The 22950-nt window shown below is 47.6% G+C and overlaps 1 long non-coding RNA gene across 1 annotated transcript; it reads right to left on the bottom strand.

Moving 5' to 3' along the window:
- Nucleotides 1-3425: 3425 nt before the first annotated feature.
- Nucleotides 3426-22950, bottom strand: LOC135919002 (uncharacterized). Its single transcript, XR_010569843.1, has 3 exons — nt 22806-22950; nt 7136-7180; nt 3426-3515 (listed from the first exon to the last, which is right to left on the bottom strand). It is a non-coding gene; the product is annotated as an uncharacterized lncRNA (long non-coding RNA).

The raw sequence follows: 22950 nt of genomic DNA, 5'->3' as shown, positions 1-22950 counted from the left end.
ATCGTGCGACAAAGCCCGTCATTATAAGCGACGGTTGCAGGTGGTCGGAATGGTCGAAAAGCAACCGGTTCGGCTCAGTCGTTTGCTGCAGGATCTTTCAGCTCTGAGATTGGAGTCGCGAAGCTGCTGAAACAGTTAGCGGAACGAGACGTCGGAATACGGATGACGATTATTTGACGCAGAGACGTTTGTGCGAGCAGATCTGAAGGACATAGTGAACGGCATTAATCATTAAACCTTCCGGAGTGGAGCGGGAAGGTCACGCTTTCCGGTGTACTTACGAGGCTGCGTCAGGAAAAGATGTAGCGGAAAGAGACGACGTTTTGCACATTGGAGGTTCCCACGCTGATATATATATATATATATATATATATATATATATATATATATATATATATATATATATATATATATATATATATATATATATATATATATATATATATATATATATATATATATATAGGCTTCTATTTCTTTTACTTATAAAGTTGTTTTATACATTACTTCGTTTTTATTATTTCACACTCTCCAGCATCTCTCTGTTGTTTTACTTAGTTTACACTTCTTATTTCTGTTACTCAGAGCTACACGGATATTGGGCGGTTCCTCATAGATGGTATGGGCCACTAAACCTCACAAGGTTCTAGATCTAAATTTACACCTGCAAGTTGTTTCTGAGAAGATGGCAGTGTCTGTTGTGACTCGTGAGAGCAATAAATCGTTATTTAAGCAGCTTACAGTAAAGCCTTTTCGGAAGCTCCGCGATTCAACTCTCTGCTGTTCGGAAACCATTTTTTGTCACTTCTGGCTCTTTCCTTCAGCACATGGGTGGCGTTACGAATAATCAGGCCTTGTCTAGTCATTGTCCTTGGAACTCCAAGTAAGCATGCGGTGCTTAATTTTCCCAATTGAAATTCGGTGCTTGTTTGTCTTATTCTTGACGAAAAGGGCATTCTTTTCACTTGGTCTCTGTCGTAGACCCGTCCTTATTTTTTTCGTGCTGTTACATATGTTGCAATGAACCAACTGGCCCAGCAAGTAACCATCTATACAAAGATGTTTTCCTGTACGCATTCTTGAACGTGTTCTTCAAGATTAGTTGGATCAATTTTTTTTTCTGATATTTCCACAGACGCAACTCAAAGTTTAAACAAGGCTGGATTGGCATCTTTTGAACTTAACTGTTCTTTTGCTGTACGTTTGTCTGATTATAGGGAGATCTTTCTCGCAGTATATTTAGCAGTTATTTTAGTCATTAGAAAGTTGAAACGTCGACCGTCTAAGGTAATAACTATTATAGCTGGTTTATCTGTCTGTACTAATTCAACCTCTACTAAGTGATCGCTACTGCTGCGTCTATTTTCGTCCCTCATGTCGAACAATTTATGTGAAGACCACGTTCTCTGCGTCCCCGGACACGAAATAATTTTTCTGAATTATTTCATCGTCACTCAATGGCTCGGTTTTAAATATTATACCAGATTTCATTTCATCACAGGCGCCTGATTAAAATGTATTCTACTTCTCATGTGCACAGAATTGTCATTCTTTACTTCTTCCGATGATTTCTGACTCTCGAATTAAGTTTTCTTGGAACACGTACAAGTGACTTTTTACGACAAAGCGAAGTGACAATGTCAAGCTTCTCCTTCTTAGATCCGGTCCTTCTATATCGGTGACCTTCTTTTTTTTTTTTAAATCAGAGAGGCAGCTGATCTTTTTTCTTTTTTTTTCTCCTTTCCTGGCGTCGCTCCGCCTCCCCCCACAGAATGTGCAATAGATTTCCAACGAGCAATATACAGCTTTAACTTGATCGGCATCAAGCTTATCGTAACTCGGTGCATGTCAGTTGAGTACGAGCCCCAGGCCTATCATAAGTGTTCTGCATAAGTTCATTGACGCACCCGGAAGGTTACGTTGCTAGACGAGAGAATGCATGTTTGCTGGCACCCGCAGGATATATAGTTCAGAGGCGTTGGCGTTGCGTTGCTAAGCTCGAGGTCGCTAGTTCGATACCGGCCTCGGCGGCCGCATTTCGATGGGGGCGAAATGCAGAAACGCTTGTGTACCGTGCAGTGGTTGCACGTTAAAGAAGCCCAGGTGGTCAAATTTTATCCGGTGTCCCCCACTACGGCGCGATCTAGACACGTCAAGACTCCGAGATTCCATTCTTTTGCCCATCTCTCTGTGAACCATGTCCAATAAAAATTATCTTGCTTATGTTACTCAATGTTCTCTTTTAGTATTTCTTTCATTATTGTCCTTGTGCGTAGTTTTCATATTCTCTGTGTGACCTGTTATGAGCGATGTTTTGAAACGACGACGACGGCAACCAATTAATGTTGTCCCTCAGGAGATATGTCAGTATTTGGTGCGAGAGTTTTCTCTGTGTGCTTGTGTTCGTGTCTATATTGCTTTATAACCAGGTCATTTTCTTCCTGGTTTCCGTTTTGTATTGTTGCTTGAGTAAGCAATCTGGGATAGCCGGCTCAAACGCAGTCTACTTCCCATTCTTTACTCATCTAAAAAAAAAAGAAAATAAGAAGAAGCCGGCTGCTGTCGCATTAAATGTGATCAGAGCCGGAGTAGTCGTCAGATCTATTGATACCCACCCCCTCCTTTTCTTTAAATTCTGCAAATTCACTCTAGCAGCCCTGAATAAATCGCGCTCGTCTTAATTAGCTCAACACTCGCCTGACCCGCTGGCAGACATAGCTTGGCCGCGGTCCCGTCTCCACGAAACGCACAGGGGTTCTCACCCATTGTCTCGAGCTCAGAACCGAGCGTCTGACGAGCTGAAAAGTGGCGAGGAAGAGAGAAGCGGCCAGAGAGGAGGAAACGCGAAGGCGCATCGACATGCCCATCGATCTCCGCGAAACTGCTTTGCAGAGCCGCGTGGAAGCAGGCATAACGCTCACGCTCTCTGCACACGAGCTTCCAAAGAGAGAAAGACAGAAAGAAAGAAACGAAGTCATGACACGAGGAAGGAGAGAAAGAGGCGGTTTCCAGAACTCGCTAGAGAGGATCCCCTCTCGATTGCCGAGGCTGGCGAGGACGCGGGCGCAGAGGCGGGAGGAGGGCCACATAAAGCAAGAAGGCACATACGGAGAGCGCGACGAAGATAAGCGCGAAAGAAGGAATGACGTCGCCGTGTTTAGAGACGGGCTCAAATTACACGCGACGTAACGGCGACGTCGTCTTTCACTCAGCCGAGGACGCGCGCCGAGGATATGGGAGGGGGGGCAGGGGGTGCTGCGGGTTTAGGACATCCCCTCCCTTACCATCAAGAACACCCCCTTCCACTCTGCGCGCCCTTTTGCTTTTCTTGTTCCTTCCTTGACACGGGTTCGGGCCGTGGCTGGCCATTTACCTCAGACGGCTGGTGCCACTCCTCGCTGCCCTTTTGATCACTTTCTCTTCTCCCTATCTCTGCGGCGAGGTGACCTCTGTCGCGGCAGGCGACGCACGGGGGGACGCGCTTGGCTCCAGCGCTTCTGCCGGTGGTCCCGTGACTGACGGAGAAGAAAATAATCCACGGGTTAGAGATATTTAGCCTCAGAGAAAAGGTAACTCGAGTTTTGAAGTCACCGTACATTTCCTCGTTCTGGCATATGAATTTTATTATTTCAATGGCGGCCTATTTATGAAGTATTTCGCCTCCTTTCTTTCTGCCCATCGTCCTCCATGCGCCGTTCAAGTCAAAGCAGAGAACGTGGGAATTTCACCATTTAACCCGGGCGATGTGAAGCTGTACGGTACAGGGCGCGGGAAATCGCCGAATACGCTTGTCAGTAAGGGACTGTGAGTTCAAAGAACGCCAAGTTATAAGCGCTCGTTTGAGTTTTTCCCAAGACGGACCAGGCGCGGTGCCAGAACAGAATAAGTAACGCTGCATGATGACGGCAAGAGTGGTACATATCTTGGTCTATTGGGGCGCAGGGTTATGGGACGTGGTAATTGCGCCTCGCGGTTTGAAAATCAGGGTTCTGACCCTCGATCGACTCTTGAGACGTTACTTGGTGGCGGCTATATTTTGCGAGGTGTTGACACTGATCATGCCACGATAAGGCCGAACAAAAGAAAAATAATCATTTCATATTGTACGCCTTTTTCGCCATTAGCCCTCCTCCGCGTGTCCAAGAATGGTCAGGCTGCGCTAGCTCACTTCGCTTGTCTCTTACGCGATGTCACAACACCACAAAAGCGCGAGGCCATCGTGGTTGCTCCCTTTTATGCTGCGCTCACGTTAACGTTCGGCACGAACACGAATGCAGCACGATACTGCGGTTGGAGTACAGACAAGGCACAGCTTTGGGGACCGCGAACGCCAGCTAATTAAAATACCCAGGCGGGTCTGCGGGTCTCGCTGAGACAACGTGATCGCTTACCACATAGATCGCGCTATGGCATAATTTCGGGATTTATGGGACTCGCTGAGTACGCTAAATCGATAACGTGAAAGCTCTGACAAGCTGGTGATTCAATATCGACACGCCTGCACAGCGCAAAAGACGAAGACTGAAGAAAGGACACAACAGAGATAGATGTTGTGTTGTGTCCTTTCTTCGGTCCTCGTGTTTTGCGCTGGGCAGACATGTCGACACGCTGAATCCGTGTACAGGCGAGTACATTGTTTTAATAAGTCACAAATGGCTGGAGTTCAAAGCTGAATGTTTGTCTCCTTTCCTTTCATAGGATGAAAGAAAAGCAGTCGAGACCAAAGGCATACAGCCTCTCACGACATCTCGACTCCCTTGCAGAACGGCTGACCAGTAGACCATAATAAATTATAGTCGCTTAGCCCAAACAAGGAAGGACGGAAGAGGACAAGGGAACGTCCGTCCTTGTTCGCGCTAAGCGACCGTAATTTCTTATGGTCCACTGAACAATATGAACCGACTAGCCCATGCAACATGTATACTTTCAGAACAGCTGACGTGGTGGCAGTGCTACACAAAGAAATTCAAAATTTATACTTCACAACAATTCGTATCGTGGTTCACGAAAAACTGAGTACCGAAGTCGTGTATAGGCAGTTACATTCGGACCAGTTCGGTTTTGTCACGTGCGACCACTTGTTTCTTTGCTTTCCCTATAGCTTTAATTCCTTGTCTTGTTGTCGCACTGCTTTCCGCCCCTCTTTTTTACGTTCTCTTCCACTCCGGCTCTAAAGCAGGAGGAGGAGGCCGGCAGTCAAATAGCGCGGCTCAAATGACGGCGCCGAGCGCGCGTCCTCCTTCACGCTTCTCAGAAAAAGCCACGAGTGGACCACAGCTGCCGTGCCTAACGAAAGTGCAGCGCTCCCTCGGCTCTTCACAATGGCGCCGCACTGCTCATTACACCCACTCCGAAGGAGGTGGTCGTCGTGGACACAACTGGCGAGCTGCCGCGCGCGACCACCACCGCGGCGCCACCCAGCCGGGGGAGCGTGCACAGGCTTGCCTGTATGTGTGCCGCATAGTCGCGGGGCCCGAGCGTGCGGTCTGCTGGGCGCGCCGTACTAGGCCCCACGGCGCGCCGATATATCGACAGCTTCGCTCGCTCGCGGCGGCCGCTCAGGTCTACACACCCGGCCACCCCCTGGTCCCTCTCGTTCTTCCCGGTGGTCGTAAATCGGCGGGCGTCGGCTGCGGCTCTGTGCCGAGAAGGCGGAGGGTAAGACTCGCTCTAAGTACACACACACGTGCACAAAGAGGGGCAAGGAAGAGGACTATGAGAAGTTTCTGGCTTTTTGTCAGTTATGGCGACTTTTTTTTTTTTTTTCGCAAGCAACCGGAATTGGCTCCTTGGTGTCTCGTATACTGTCGATCCTAAGGCATACATGCTATACGGCAATAACAACCGCAATAACAACGGCAACGTTGCGCGGCCCTGTGAGGGCAAGGGCCCTATAACGTAAAACTATTCCAATATGTTTCTATTCCAATTTCCTGACGTCAAATTTGCGTAACCACCGACGCAAGCACCGGGCGGTCACCAATAGGGTTGTCTGAACAGACCAGTCAAACGGTCTCCTCTTTCATAGGAGGTCCCTTTTGTTTGCTCGAAAAACGAATAACATTGCCTACACTGAGCGGCTTGTTGTATCTAATTGGCTGACAAGAGGCGAGGAGAACGCTCAAGTGGAGAGGGACTCACTAGGGCAGAGCCAGTGCACTGAAAACCGATAACCGGATGAAGAGGGTGGTGCCGGCGTCTGCGATTGGTCGGCTTTCCCTTGCTTAGCTTGTGGTGGCTGGTCGAAAATCACGGCGGCATGCAATGGAAGTTTAAGAATGACGCTAAAATTGACCCTCAGCAAAGAAGAGTTGGCAGAATGAGGTAGTAAACGTGTCGAAAGTGCTTAAAAACGTTACACGTTCACGCAAGAAGTTTTATTATACGCAAATACACCCATGCTCTCCGGCAGGTGCGAGTAGCCAGCGTCTCAGCGATCGGCGGCAGATATCTTTTATTCCTTTCGGAACGGGGCAGCCTGCGGCTATTCCAAAAAAAATTCCGTTTTGTTCGGCATATTAATGCATCTTTATCGCGTACACGTCACTATGACGCGGTGAGTTCATGCGGTTTTGTGACGTCGCGTGACAGGCAGGTGAAGTGGGTGCAGCCCGAAAACTTTTTACCAATAGCCGAGGGCTAATGGCGAAAAGAGGTCGAATCAGAAATAACTGTTTTTCTTTTTTCTGTCAAATCATGCATAATCAGTGTGCACACATCATATCAGATGGGGAGGTATTGCGGTTTTTGTAACGTCGCGTGACAGACAGGTGAAATGGGGGTGGTCGAAAAAAGTTTTCGACCAATTGCGGAGGGCTGATAGCAGAATTGGAATAGAAAAGTTTGGAATAGTTTTACGTTATAGCGCCCCAAGTTTACAAACGCGGAAAGGCACATAGTTCTCGACAGAAGTTCCACTACTGCAGCTTCTTCCTTTCTCTCAAGCAACAAGAGCTCGCTGTTTGGTTTGGTTACAGGCCTCCTTGCTTACAGTCACTTCTAGACCCTATGCGGTCCTTAGCAACGGTGAGGTTGCGCAACTCCGACTTTGCAAACGCGGGAGAGTATACACAGTTCCCTGCCTTTTCTCACTGCAGCCAAAGCGCAAGAAAGTTAATTTTGATGTGGCTCTCACCGGCGGGCTGTTCCCTTCTGCTTTCTTTCACTTCGGCTCTATTACCTGAAGGAAAGAGAGAAGGTGAAGAGCAAATTCTGTAAATAATATTGAAACAACAACGCTCATAGTTCAGTGAGAAATAAAGAAAAATACAAAGTATACGAGACTCTATAGTCGATACGCGTAAACGCTGGAGCGCACAACATTAAGGGATGCATTATCAAGTTTGCCACGTTCGTACACGGCCGTGTACAAATCCGCTGCAGAACGTGCACGAAATAAAGCGCAATGTTAAATGTCTCTGCGAGTTTGAGGCCTTATTTTGTTTCACAACAAAGTTTGTAGACCAGGCACGTACCAAGGTTTTTTTGTTCTTTTTTCCGGGGAGGGGGGCAACCCAAGGTAACTTTTTTGTGCAAATGAAGGGGGGAAGAGGTACCTTTAATAGCAAAAACGTGAATAATTCCCACCATTCGCCATAAAGACGCGTAAACCTGCAAAAGAGAATTGAAATGTGGTGTATCTCACAGGTACGCCTGTGAGATACACTTTTTTTTTACTTGGCAATCAAGGAACCACATAAAATGGACTCGCGCATAAAAGAAGCACAGGATGAACACTGCCAAGAACAAGAAAACAAGCGAAAGTATAAAATAAAGATTTCTAGTAGCGCTTATTTAATTAGCTCTGGAAGAATTATAGAAAAATATATATTTGCTGAACAGTCACAGTTCTTTTGGATCCCTTGTTTACTGCTCTGCCAAGTTAGGTGCCAAAACCGACTCGTGTTGTTATTTGGGAAGTTGCGTAAAGATGCGTGGTCACCAGTCGCGTACAACCGCGTAGAGCACAGGGCGATGCGGTTCTAGACGTACTGCGCCCACCGTGGCACGTTAGAAAAACACCCACATTAGCACAGCAGAGAAGTGGCTACGTCAGGCGCCTCGACTGATAACTGTAGAAGCGTCATTGAAAACACACGGAATTATTCTCCGCTTCCGACGGCGCTTTCTCTACTTCCTCTTTAAATTAAAAGATGTCAATCCATAAATACGTTTACGAACAACAGTTACATCTGTTAATTTTCGCTTTTCTTTCCTGCTTGGCTGTTTCCTTGGCTTTCTCACTTAGCAGATCGCCTAATTTCTCAACTCTTTGCGACTCTTGCTTCCAGTTGCTAATTTTGCACGATAAGTGCTGTACAATTAGGGAAAGTTCAGACGAGGTAACGGGTGACAATCACATTGCTTATGGGTATGACGGTTATTGCAGGGTCTGATGATGGACGCTGTTTCGCAATATTTTATTTTCCACCTTATGCGATAGCCCATATCGCGGGTATATGGTTCCGAGGATCTGCCAGCGTCGCGGCGAGCCGTCACTCGAAGAAATAATGAAGCAAAAAGAAAAGTTAAACGCAACTGGCGTTTTCTGCGGCCGCAACTCGTTCCACGAGCATACAGACCAGCTGACTACGAACCGAATCTCTTTCCTGGTCCCTGGATCAGTCTAAACAAAGACTGAACTAACGAAGCAACAACGATGCGCGTGATCGTTGAATAGATGGTGACATGAATTATTAAGGAGCTAAAAGAAAAATATAAAAGAAAAGCTGAACTCATCTTGAGTTAATCGTGCGGGCACCGAATCGATGAGAAAACTGGCCTTCACACCTCAGGAGATGCCGATAACTACCGCCATCGAAAAGGTGGGGAAAAAATTGACAACCATTTCACCTTGTGAAGACGGAATGACATCGAAAACTGACGACAGTCAAAGCTCTCAAACAAAAAGCAATGTGCTTCACTTCCACCGCGGGTCGGCCCAAGGATAGTGCAACACCAGGCCGAGCCCGCTGGAGGTGAAGTAGGCGTTAAGCACTCCCCATACGTGGGCCAATCCCGAAAATCCCAAAGGGCACGTAACAGGTTCCCAAACCCGCAGGGGTATGTGGCTTGTACCCTTTCTGCACTATCACCAGGATCGGCACACATGATGCTTTTTTCGGTTGACGGACGCCGAAAAAACTACGGAAATTAGTCGTACACAGCTTTCGCTATAAAAGGCATCAAAATGTTGACCGCCGAATAGATTGATTTGTCGGCGCTTCAGGAATGTGTGTGAGGAGTGGGGGCGCGATCGCGGAGAGAGGACCGGGCCCTCGCCCCCCCCCCCCCCCCCCCTGCACTAGGTACGTGTCTGTTGCTGAAATTTAACCCTCAGCCTAGTTCGAAAGTGTCATTCGAATTCAGGGATGGAAAATATCGCGTAGGAAAACTTCCAGACCTCTTAAAAGACAAAGTGGGGCATTTGGGAAAAAAATTGAAGCACTAGTAAAAAACTCCACACATTCAAAATTATTTTTTTTAATGTTCAGCTCACACAACGAGGTGAATATAATATGATACTATAAAGGACCGATATGCTTGTCTCACTACAAAATGGCTTTTCAATTTCATCGCTGCAAAGAGATGGGGATCGTCAGTGACTTCTACGTTGAAGCTGTACAGGGCATTGTGTTGGGTATTTCTCCACTAATCTCCCAATGTTGCTTACCTCATGTAAAACTAAGTTCCGCAGGCTACAAGGCCTTACGCGATGTGTTTTTGCAGTCACAACGATTCCCATTGCCCAAGACGTTTTAGCAGATTACCATCGAAGTACTGAGAATCACATGTGCCACTTATCTCGTGTTCTATCTCACCACCCAGCCTCTCTGCCCACGCGAAGACCGCGCGCTGAATTTTCTCTGCTCACCGTGCATCACTTATATCGGGCTTCACGCCCGTGACTTGACCATTAATTGAGTGCTTTTTGATGCATCAGGCAAACACCCATAAATTTTAATACACGTGACATTCGAAAGAAGGCTGACTTGCCGCACGTGGCTGTGTACAGGCAACATTACAACTCATATATCAGACGCACTCTGATTGGGTGCATGTATGTACAGATGATCAAACTTCTTAACGTGGAAACAATGAACGAGACGGAGGGAAAACGACATGCACGAGCGTTTCCCCGCTGTCTCGTCCATTTTTTCCGTGCTAAGAACTTTGAACAAGGAATATCAACTATTCGATCTCTTACATATCGATATACAGATGTTTCGATGACTGCAAACAACTAGTCCGGTGCGTATACGTTGGTAATCCCCTTAAGATCGATCTCGATCAGATGCAATTTCTTCCACGCCTCAAAATCAACGAGATCGCAACTTGCGTCTATAAAAGGCACTGTTAACTTCATACACCAACAACCACTTAACCGGTGGGCCATATTTTGCGCATCGAAGGTGCCTCGGCTTCAAGCTCCGCACTCAAGCCTGCATGCTACACGGTCCTCATGAACGGCTGGTATTCGAAATCGGGGAATCCCACCAGCATGCGGTTGAAAGCGAGCACATAATCAAATTTCACATTTTAGTGGGTGCATGTCAGATCATTGCGGTATCATGTGGCAACGAAAGAGACCCTGAAGCAACGCGTCCCCCCTCCCCACCCCCACCCTAGCTCCAGCCTATGCCTGTGCTGCTTTTTGAGGCCTGACGCAATGCGCAAATTTAGTACTTCCTAATCTCAATGCATTAGAACATCGCCGTTCACCGGAGTGTGGCAACTCGCGGCTGTACCTCCACGACTTTTCTTAGCACCTTCCACGTAGATGTCTGTCTCTATGCGATGAAATTTTACTATGCCCCTTGCGGTATAGGGCGTCTCTTTTACAAGCGCCTGTACTGTTTCCGTATTGTTGTGATGGCGCAAATGTGCGTTAAAATCCAAGCCGGCAGATTCACAACACTTCTCCTCTGTCCATAACGACAACACATGCGCATTACACCTCAATACTAATACATAAATTTTTTCGTATAGCTTACAGCAACCTTGACTGGTAAAAGTGTCGCTATGTATACAGAGGAAACGTGTTGAAAATCTTCGGGCGTAGATTTTAACGCACTCCTGCTACTCGATATCGGTGCCAATGCCTTTCTCGCTCGCTACATTTAGCGGGCTACGTCAGTAAGTAAAACCGGAAGCAGTCCAGGGCCTATGTTTGTAAACAGCGAAAGGGTCTCTAGAGATAGCTTTTCGCTTGCTGCCGCTCTCCACGGTATGCGCGCGTATCCTTCAAGTGTCGCCGCTCCGCGGACCTCGTGTCGCTACGAAGTGATGGTCCAGGCTCGAACGCTGGAGGAGAGGAAAGAGGTGAACGATAGGGAGAGAGAAAAACAATCGAACGACCGGCGCCTGCGTACTGCGCGCGAAAGGAAGAGAAACGCAGGCACGACGCTGGTGCGAAACCGGGTCGATGGAGTCGTTCGCAGGGTTGCCGCTGCGTTGCCGGGGGTACACCAGTCGTCCAATGGGAGGCTCCGACTCCGCCTCGAGCCTGGCGGTGGGCCCAGCCCACATCGCCGGACATGGCTTTAACGACGATGCGAGCAGTGCGCCGTGAAAGGACGCTCCGTGGGGGAGAGGAGAAAAACAATGAACTCCAAAGGGGAATGATGTGCATGCGCGCCCAAAAGGCGGAGGGAATGCAGCTCAATGACGACATGGTCAACGAGCAACGGGAAGACGTGGCTCCTCAGAAAATGGTTCGCGTGTAGATAAATGGAGCGACGTGCTCAGCGTAGCGCAGCCGAGTAATGGTCGTGTATACGAATGCAAAAAGGACGGGTCTCGCGGGCCAAAGTGCAGCACTCGGAACGCCTGCTACTGCACTCCATCGAAGATGGGAGCTAGAAGTATCGGCGGAAATGAATTCGTGATATCTCATCGTTATCTCATTTCTGTTACTCGTGGAAAATGTATACTCTGCAGATCATGCTTTGCAATTACATGATGTATAGTTCACTGGTTTTATTTTACATAGAATGTCTCGTCGGCGGCTTCCATCTCCTTTTAGCGGGCTAAGGCAATAAAAACGGTAACTATAGGATGAAGTAAATAATGCCCATCACCGATGCGGAATATACTGTCGTCAAGTTCGCTGTTTTATTGTTTTTCCCCTTCATATACAGATTATCTCTTCTTCTTTCAGCGCAAGGGATACGATTTCAAGCTGACCCTATTAGGACGTGGCGCTCTGATTTGTGCGTTACATTTACATGCTTGCTTCAATGCGTCGGTTATGTGCTTGCCCTAAGTGAATGGGGCTTTTAATTTCAAGCAAAGACCCCCAGCGGAGGCTTTGTGGCTATGACGTTCGGGTGCTATAAGCACGAGGGCGCTGGTTAGATTTGCGGACGCGGCCGCCTCATTTCGCTGGAGGCAATATGTGAAAGAAAGAAAGAAGGAAGGAAAGAAAAGAAAAGAAAGAAAGAAAGAAGGAAAGAAAGAAAGAAAGACAGACAGAAAGAAAGAAAGCACACACATCCAACGCAATATTGTAATTTAAATAACGCGAAGCTTGTTTGAGTTTGCGAGGTAGCAGCAGTAGCCAATGACACGAGCACAGCCTCAACGTCCGTGACATTTAGTTGTCATCGCGTCATGAGAACGAAGGTGGTGCATGACGAATGTTGATGAGAGGTGTACGGGGGCACAGAGAAATGCGGCACACGTATCTGAATACATTTAGAAATTCATACCCGTTGTGTCACAGTGTACGGCATATCTATTCTGGGGGGACTTGACAAAAGTAGCACACGCTCAGTAGCACATGTCCAGCTGTATACGCCGAAGTTGTCCACTCGGCAAGACAGGAGCCGGGGCATGCCCAGTGAACGAAGTTGTTCGGATATGTCCACAAGTGATATTCGTCGAGGAAACAACGACATCGCCAAACCACGGGTAAGAGGCAAAGAAAGCTTGGCTTTAAAGGAAAACGCTCGCGTATGTATAGTTTACTTCAGGTGTCCGTTAAAGAATCCCAGGTAGAAAAAATTAATGCTACGACGGAATTCCCTATAACCTATACTGTGCAATTTCCAGATGTTAAACCTCTTTTTTTTTTTAATTGCACGCAGATGTCGCGTGCCTTGGTTACAAAGGGTTTGGCCGCAGCCCCTGGCTGGCAATCAGCAATGGGTTGAAAGTATCGCGGTGGCCCCGCCTCAAATGGAGCTCGCGTCTCGTAATCTTATTTCAGTGACCACGTCGAGCGGATCACTCGCTCGCACATATACAGAAGCGTTCGAGAGGAGAAGCCCGCGGAGAGAGCCTCATCCATCACGTGGGAGTATAGTCTTCGCAAATTAGAAACATAAGTAAGGAAAGCTAAAAATACGCGAAAGGCATGCTTGGCCCGAGCTTGTATACGGCGGCCGCCGCCGCATCGGGCGGCGTCCGCTGCGCCAGCGCAGTATAATGTCGAGAAGTGTATAGCAGGGGCCGTTTCCTTCGCCGAAGCCAAGCGTGCCGCGTGTTTGTTTGGTCGCGCGCAGGAAGGCCGCACTCGGGTCCCTCGCTGGCAGAGTTCCCGTACTGGCCCGCCGCAGTTTTCTTCTCCTTGAGGCGCGCGACGAATCGGCCGCGAAATGTGGTGGCCGCACGCTGCCGTCGTAAAGTGTGCCTCGTAACACTCGCCGCTCCACGCTGCTTCCCGAAGTTGTAACGACCACGTGATCGTATACACGCTAGCCGCGCTCGTACGCTCTAAACTTGTCGCACTCTTTCTTTCGTTCTTTCTTTCTTTCATTTACAGCCGAGTGGGAGTTCCAGACAACGGTTCTCGTGCGGCTGCGGCAACGTGCGGTGATGCGGTCGGAGTGAGGAAGCGCTAGCGCACTGTGGAGTGGTGGCCCAGTGGAGTGGCGCAAGGAACACGCGTCGGTTATCGTGAATCACTTGGAGAGACTCCGGTAAAGCGAAGCTTAATATAGCGAGGCTTTGTGAAAAAAAATAGAAAAAATATATGTATATAACTGTTTTTTTTTTCCTTTTGTTCACTTGCGTTGGAACATTGTTTTATATTTTAGGTCGGTGGTTGGCGGTCGGATTTCACAGTTCTTCATTCATTCATTCATTCATTCATTCACCGGCAATACAAAGGGCACGTACTCTCACGCATAGCTTCCAGATTCGGAGGTCTACGTTTTGCCGACACTTGCTTTAGATTTGGGGCGTCTGAAGGTTTAGACGCTGAGGCAGAAGCGCCCGGAAAGCCCTGCGACCCTCCTCACCTCCCGCCGCCCTCTGCACTGTGGCGGCTGCTGGAGAGGGCTCCGGCACCGCCACAGATGTGCACGATTAACGTACCCTTTTCTACGGAATTACGCCGTAAAACTACAAACGCTCACTCAAGATGTACTCACTACAACAAATATACGCCTTCAAGCGCATCATTGCTTTAATGAAGTAAATAGTTTTCGAAAAGCGTACGGCTACTCACTCACACTGACAATAGTCGTGAATGGCTTATGTACAATGTTTTCGTGATGACTTCCCGCAAACTACTAACCTCATCCTGGTTAATATAGTGAAGTGGTTGCAAATAATCTTGGATAGATTTCGGGCGCTGACAAACCGAACCCCTATAGCATCCGAAGGGTGGTGAAAACTCCATCTTCGCTGTGTTTATTGTGCGAGTTGCTGCGATTTGCATACATCTGCAAAATTATTATTTATTATTATGTTTTTGTACGCTAATAGTGCTTTCATTCCATGAAAATATTTCCCCCTTATCTGTTGTATTCGGGAGCCAGAGCAGCGTAGTGAGTACAGTAGCGAAACAGGTATAAGTGCGGGTTGATTGCACGTGGTGAAACAAACGAAAAATAGAACGAAGAAAGAGAAGCATGGCGACTGTATACCCAAACAAGCGTTCGTAGGTCCACTGTTTTCTAAACTTTCACTTATACAAAGTCGAAAAATAATTCCTTCAGCCCGCACTAAAAAGCGAAGGTGTCGAAGATGGCGCTGGCCTGCGTGTCATGGTCTAAATGTACACCGAATCACGCAATATTCCAGACATCCTATTTACCAGCTATAACGTTAAAGAATACAGGAGATCAGTTTCTGAGACGCGACTGCAAGCATAAAGTACAGACAGATAGCCTTCCAGGAAGAGATGGTGATTGCTGCACGCACGCTCTGTATAACCCTCTCTCTCCCCCTCTTTCTTTTCTTTTACTTCTTTTTTCGCGCTGCCTTATGGCTCAAGCGCGGTAGAGCTGCGTGTTTTATCGGCCAGATAACGCCTCATATATAGGAGAAGACAGTAATAATGGCGGTGGTGTGAATCGCTTTCGGAGTGTAAATGCAAGCAGCGGCCGAAGCGAGACGTTTTCCTGTGCAGTATACGGGAAAGAGCTGCGAGGTTGCTATTCTCTGGAAGAGCGCCCACCGTGCGACTTCTGCAGCCAACATGGTTTGACTGCAGCATTTAAATCACATGTAGCGGCTATGGACGCCCATTTTTGGCCACCAAGACCTCGAGATTGCGGGGTTCCTAAGGGCGCAGAGCAAATGAAACATTTCTGTCGCTGTGTTCGCTACTGACAGGGCTCGTTGCAATTGTGATGAGAACAGCATGGTGATTTCTATTTATTTATTTATTTATTTATTTATTTATTTATTTATTTATTTATTTATTTATTTATTTATTTATTTATTTATTTATTTATTTATTTATTTATTTATTTATTTATATGATGCTGTAGGCTGCTGTAAGGGCCCGAGTTGTGGAGACATAAGTTATACACAAACGTCGTGTTTGGCACGGTGTCCTAAACATGGCACATACTTACAATGGGGAAATGGCCAGGAATCCGATGTATTTAGAGAAAGACATCTAGTCCTGTCCAGAACGCAAATGATACATTCGGAAAAAATAACAAAGGAAATAGAAAATAACACAATTAGCTAGGCATTCAGCAAGAAAACCACCTTGACGCGAATACAAATTCCTCAGCCGCCAAAACATATACACATCACTGTGTCAGTGTCCAAAAGAGGAGTAGAAAGAACAAGAACGGGCACATGCGGTTCCAGGCCGTCAGAACGTTCTCATTTCGTTGTCGGTGTCTTTCAAACAACATTCTCATGTCCTCAACAGCACGAAAAGGCGATGGTGTTTTGTCGTGCGAAGAAATTTGCGGAGCGTCATGAGGCTGTACATGTAGGCGCCGCAGCCCTTCCGTCGCAGTGAAAGCGACAAAGAACAGCAATATTACTTTGTCCATATATACAGATGTGCAGTTATTTCGTGTGACCATCTGCATGACACGAGAGTCTTGACGAAGTCTTTCCTTGTTCCCATGTCAGATCGTTGGCTTAGGAGACGCCTCCTGTTGAACCACTGTTGATCGATTCCCCCCCCCCCCGCCCCCCTGGCCATCTTTCAATAAACATCTGTCCTATTTGCATCTGTGGGACAGATATACTATAATAGCTTGCTTGTGCCACGTGGAAGACTAGAGCGCACTAGCTCAGGTCGATCCCTCCTGTCTTTCCTGTCAATAAATTCTATTCTAATTCAAATTGTGCTACGTTCTATGATTACCATATCACTTCAATTGCTTCTTTTTCGGCGCGCTCACTCAACAATAAATGCATACCGCGACGCACTTGTTGATCCTCCTTCCTACTTCGTTTTTCGGTTGGTAAGCTGTCAGGTGAAATCAGAAGAACAACCTCTGTATTCGCGCACGAAGAGTGCATAAAAGCGGGCGAAGCCAGTACCACTGTGGGGAAGCTGTCGCTCGTAGGCGTGCGATCTGAGAGGGTGCCGTTCCCGTCAAGCCTAAGGAGGCGTTTCACGACGCAAAAATTTAATTAGTCAAACACGCTCGCAAGGCCATGTTATTCGTCCAAGATTTAAAAAAGAAAGAGCATAGAAACTATTTGCTGAGTCCCGCGCGCTCTGTCAGGCCAAACTGTGTTATCTCTTCCTTGTTGCCAAGAAAGAAAGAAAGAAAGAAACGTGATGTGAGAAACAAAATTACGAATCACACGTAAGGTAAACGGCGAAGAAGTCGAATGGCGTACGCGGGAGGTAGCATTTATTTGACATTCACCGATATCTACGTTTCAAAGGAAATTCGGGGTTCCGACGCAGGCTGCGTTACTGCCTCTGCTTTGATTGATATTCGACCCCGACCACGGCGGACAACGCTGTCGTCGCCGCGGGAGAACAGTTGTGGTAACCGCTTCGCTGCAAAAGAAAAAAGAGAGACGAAAAGAAAGCGTCGGCTAAGGTGGACAGGGCGCGCACTCAACCTTATGTGCCTTATACGTCGATTCCCGCGGTTGCATCGTCGACGTCGACCGAGCCCTTCCTTGGCATCCCAGGGCCCAGCTGCTGGTGTGCACTACGGATGCTACGCGCACTCGCCGTCAGAGGTCACGCTATCGGTGGCCTGCTATCGCATGTAGTAGCCGGCACTGCGATCGAGATCGCGGTGCTAAGACGCGGCGTCGGATATACGCCACGCAGGGTCCGCGTCTCCGCCGCATTTTCCCACGAGGCCGCGACAGAAGGGCGAAGTTCACAGCGTGAGAGTCGGAAAGTGCGTGCGTGTGTGCCACAGTCAGAGTTATATATACATGCTCGCCGAACACGCGACGGAAGGAAAGTGAACGCGTCGAGGCACCACTATCGCGGCCGTAGGGGTTCGAGTGACCAGCTCGACACGGCTCCAATGTCACTGATTGGCGAGAGAGAGAGGGGGCCCTGCGGCAACGCCTTGCGGAGCTACAAATCCTTTCGAGCGACGGCTGCTCGGCTATAAAGCCTCTTGACGCCTGGGAGGAATTTCAGCTTCGAAACGTCGCAGGCACTATCTTTGCCCCTACGCACTTCGAGGATGACGATAAGGAGAAAGATAACCACCCGTTAAATACCGAAGAAGTGTCCAAACGCTGTCCACGGATTGATAAAAACGGTGCACATGTGAGCTATCGTTGTGTCTGTGACTTCGGTGGATGATGTCAAAGTACGCTGTTAAGAACAAGTTTTCTCCTTTTGTGGCATATATGTACTGTCCTTTCAAAATAATCGTTGCCTATACCTTGAGCGTATTTGCCGTCTTTAACACTGCCGTCCCATTACTTTCGATCAGGACGCAAACGACATGCATGCATGCGACAACGTATCGAGCGCCGAGTGTTAAATAAAGGAATGCGCGCAAAATTGATGACGGTCATTGTTGGGGACAAGATAAGCCCCAAATTGTGCGAACATTTTTATAGTGTATCTGTAGACTGACTTCAGTGGATGGTGCCGAACGATCTATGAAATGGATGGCGCTAGAGAGGCTGCAGAACGCGTCGTTGTCAATGCGGTCTGGCGCTTCTCGGAAAATCAACTTTTGGCCTCGATGCTCTCTTTCGGTAGTGAGCGAAATTTGTCAAGCGCGATGTCGATGAATGAGAGAGAGGAAAAAAGGAAAATCTCCTGCTTAGCATCGCGAATATCGACGTGTGCAATAACAAATTAAAAGCGGCCTTTACCGGCTGATCGATAGTAATTTATCTTTGAATGAATTCCCGCGACTATTACTCTCCGAGCCACCTGATTGGCTATGACCTCCTTTCCTGATATCGAACCTACGTTGAATTTCCTTCTCGGTCATCTTCCTCCCTCACTCGCAACCTCTTTCTCCTCTTGTTAACTTTATAAATATATAGTCACTTGTTTAGCTGTCCTCTGCTGCCATCTCTCACGAGTAACCCCGTTTTCACACGCTTTAGATAGCATGAACTATATGGCGCAAGTGCATTGCCAGATGTTACCTGCGAAATACGCATGCGAAAACGCATATCATCTTGTGTGAAATGCACCCACACGTCGACTGCAAGTCTGCATCATGTCATGCGACTTCCAAGCTCGTCGATAGCCACGGGATGGCTCAAAAGCTATAAGCTTTCAGAATTTAAAAATCTAGAAATTTCAGAATCGAATCAAATACGAATATACGAGGAAAACGACTTCCGTATATAGAGCCAAATATCTCATAGTTTCTCATTTATGAAGTAACATCAAATAAGTTTGCGTGGAGCCCCTTTGGTTAAAGAAATCAGGCTTATATACATTGAAACGTTCGTGTAAAACCAATCTCAATTAGACGTCTGAATAACTGAGGAGCTTGAAAATGATAAACAACCGGTCTCGTCTATCTACCCCCACGGCAATGACAGTATTGAAACAAGGGAACAGCATGTGACCAGGTGCACGTATGCAGTGTTGTGTTCACAGAAGTAGCGAGGCGTTATACCGCATATTGTTTTGAAGGGATGCAAACATGGTGAGACTAGCCAAATAATAAGTCGGAACAAATTCGTGAATATAGGCTGGCTAAGAGCAAGCCATTGATGGGGAATTATCCAGCAGATGTTATCTGCTCCACGCGCAAAGGCCGCAGTTATCCTGCAATAGGATCCTTCGGAACAGTCCTAGTTCATATCTATATAGTTCTGTCTTCCTCGAGTCTACTAAGTGTTTCTATCCCTTATATATTCCACAAAAAAATTTGACAACTTATAATAGTTGCCTAATAGTCGCTCTAACAGTGATTTCTCGAATCGAATATAAATCGAACAGCAGGTTCTATTTCATTCGAATCCGAAATTTTGAATATTCGCATAACCTAACTAAAGAACAATTCAATTGGCTAGAATTAGAACGCCCGTTAATCTCGCTCATGCAAATTACCCGACAAGAGGCTCTCGGTTGATATGGCGGCGGTGCCGACCTTTGACTAAAAATTAAAATTAAGTTCTGCGATTTTACGGGCCAGAACCATTATCTCATTATGAGGCACGCTGTAGTGGGAGGCTCCGAATTAATATGGACCATCTGGGGTTCCTTAACGTGCACCCAATACAAGGTACAGCGGAGCGTTCTCGCATTTCGCCCCCGGCGAAACGCGGCTGCCGCGACCGGGATTTGATCCCACGCCCTCGGGCGCAGAGACGAAGCCACTAACATACGCTACCACGGTGGGTTCGGCCTTTGATTTGTGCTTAAGTATGTCTGACCATTAACTCTGTTGCGTTTCCTCCTAGTGATGCATACAACAAACTTGCGCGCACATGCAGGATTCCACCCACGCCAGCCTATATGGGTGCAAAAAAAAGGGGGGGGCGTTTTACGTGCCAAAACCACGATCTGATTATGAGGCACGCCGTAGCGGGGGAGTCAGGAAATTTGTACCACATGGGGTTGTTTAACGTGCACCTAAATCTAAGTACACGGGCGTTTTTCGCATTTCGCTCCCATCGAAATGCGGCCGCCGTGGTCGGCATTCGATCCCGCAACCTCGTGCTTAGCAGCCCGACACCACTAAGCAACCGCGGCGGTTTATATGGGTGCAACGAGAGCTCAATCATGCAGCGGAAGACCTAAATATTTGTGTAATCGAGTGAGATCCCTCAACCTTCTCCGAAACCTCGGTACGCTCTGATGGCACGAGTAGTTTCGAAGACTCAAGTAATTTATTTTATTCGTCGGAAAAATTTTTATCCGTGGATTAAATTTGCCCTTCTTTCGGACTTTCCCTTCCGTTCACAGGTCTTTCGCCGCTACATTTATTCTCGTAATCGCCACCACAGTCGTTTCTGAGATTGCACCATAAAGAAACATACTTACGTATAAAGAGCGGACACTTGAGTCATTTCGCGGCCGAGCAAGTAACGGTCTGACCGACTACCGAGCAGCGTAGTAATTTTTACTTCCACTTTACCTCAAAGGTGGAGTTATTATATAGGTCTATGGGAATACGTCCCCGCATCGCGTTTCCATAGAGACGTTGATGCTGCGCTGGTCACGTGCCGCAGGTTACGCCCACTCCACCGCGCCTTTCTAACGCGTCGCCTCACTCGCGCGCTGTAGGGCGTTTCGTTTCCTCTGCAGAGATAATTTTGCTGTTTCTTGCGTTAAGAACATTGATAGCAAGGGGTTTGTTATGCTGGGTGAGCCTATTTTGCACGCGTAAAATAGAATCCGAGCCGTGGCACCTGTTTACCGTGCAGCCACCCGTTTGTTTTTTGGACACATCTTTTCCGGAGGAGCATCTGCATTACTTCTAACGCGTAATTTTCCTAAAGTCACTCGCAAGACCTTCGGTTTAAAGCACAGAACTTATGTGTGGCTCACCCGTACCATCACACAAGCGTTTCATTTGGCGTGGCTCGAGCGTCGTAATGCGCATGATGGATGGAAACAACCTTATTGTAAATCCGGCAAAGTTTAACGACCCGGGCTCAAGTCTCGCGTGCGGGCACTTCGAGGCCTTGCCTCGTCGCCGTTTCTCGGGCCCACTGGACTGCCCACTCTTGTGCCTTGAGGTCGGCGGCCCACTTCGACGCAAGAGCCTCCGGAGCTACTGTAATTTTAGCTGCTATTAGAGGACACTCTCACAACATGTGCGAGAGGAATCGTTTCGTGAAGGATGTTTACCTCACTGCAAATGCACGCTTCATGCGCCTGGCCCGGTTCGCAAGTGCCGTACTTGACGTGTTGCTTGTCATGGCCAGAACACTCTCCTGGTGTAAGAAAAATGAATTATTTTGTCGCATAGTGTACTGCAGGCACATATGTGGTCATATATAAAGAAGGGGCGCCATGCGTCGAGCTCACGTATGGGATTTTTGTTGTTGTTGTTGCAGTTAACAACAAAATTAACTTATCGAACCTATTGTAACTATTGTAACTATTAGTTACAACTAGTAGTTACTTGTTGTTATATGTAACAACTAGTAACTATTGGTCATTGTAACTTGTCGTGTTCCAGAGGGCTTAACAGGAACTCTTCTGGAAAGCTTGTTTGTAAGTCTAGAAAGCGTCTACACCGAGCCCCTCATAGTCATATTGCGGTTTTGGCGCGTAATACACCAGAGATCTTTTTTTTATGACATCAAATTTATTGTCGGCTCACAGCCATTTCCAATATCTATAGTGAATTCGTAGAGGTGCCAGTTTTTCGCCTTAGTGTCCATCCCTTGGTTTCCAGAGAGCAACTAAATTGGCTAGAAAGCAGAAGTGAACGTGTGGCATCATTGTATACATTTAAATGTCTGCGAATTATCACGGGTTGGCTTATCTAGCGTTTGAAGCTGCATTTTAAGAAAAGGGCAATTTCGCCCGAAACAGGAACATTGAATGCGATACAAAGGTTTAGCGTGGCGCTCCAGCTCCTCACACGGTGTTCTAACAAAACGCGTAGGCGACATGGGGCGACGCAGCACGCCAGACAACTGCTGCTGCCCAGCGAGAACAGCGCCCCGGCAGATATACCAGGCGCCTCAGAACGCTGGCCCGGTGAAGAATGCCGGCGGTGGCGTTACAAACGCCGCACCTCCACGGAGCGCAAGATGATACCGACGGAAAACCGTCGGCGGTTGTCATCGCCAAATAAAAAAAGATTGGGCTGATCTAGCTTGATGTTTACTATTTGTTCCGCTCAGACCATGCGTATGCACCACGGTGTGAGGCACACATCTCCTCAGCAGGAATGCTTATGCTTGTGTGCCTGCAGTGTAAGCGAGAACGCTGCCTAGCCTCCCGCAGAGCCGAATGAATGGAGTGTGACGGTGCGTCATCCACTTGGCTTCGTCGTTTTAGCATCCAAACGCACTGCGCGTCTCTAGAAGCCTCCCAATCCTCCAGGCGCAGTCCGTGTATGCGCCGTCGATACGAGGACAGCACGGCGACGACGGCGTGAGCGCGCTTCGACTGTCCCTATAATTGACATCGCAATAAAAGAAAGAAAAAAAAAGAGTAGGAATGTTGTTGAATAGCTGACCTTTTGTCGCCCGGCGTCGACATTTCGCGCGGTAAGCACGTGGTTCTATCATCGTCGAAGTGCAAACAGGTACCAAGCATCACATGGTGTTGCGGCTGCTTCATCTTCCTATATCGACAGTTTTAGCAGAGCGCCGCTTGCACTC

The sequence above is a fragment of the Dermacentor albipictus genome, chromosome 3 (assembly GCF_038994185.2).
Source record: "Dermacentor albipictus isolate Rhodes 1998 colony chromosome 3, USDA_Dalb.pri_finalv2, whole genome shotgun sequence".
Lineage (NCBI taxonomy): Eukaryota > Metazoa > Arthropoda > Arachnida > Ixodida > Ixodidae > Dermacentor > Dermacentor albipictus.
The sequence above is the reverse complement of the archived record's forward strand: the minus strand, read 5'-3'. Positions and strand labels throughout refer to the sequence as shown.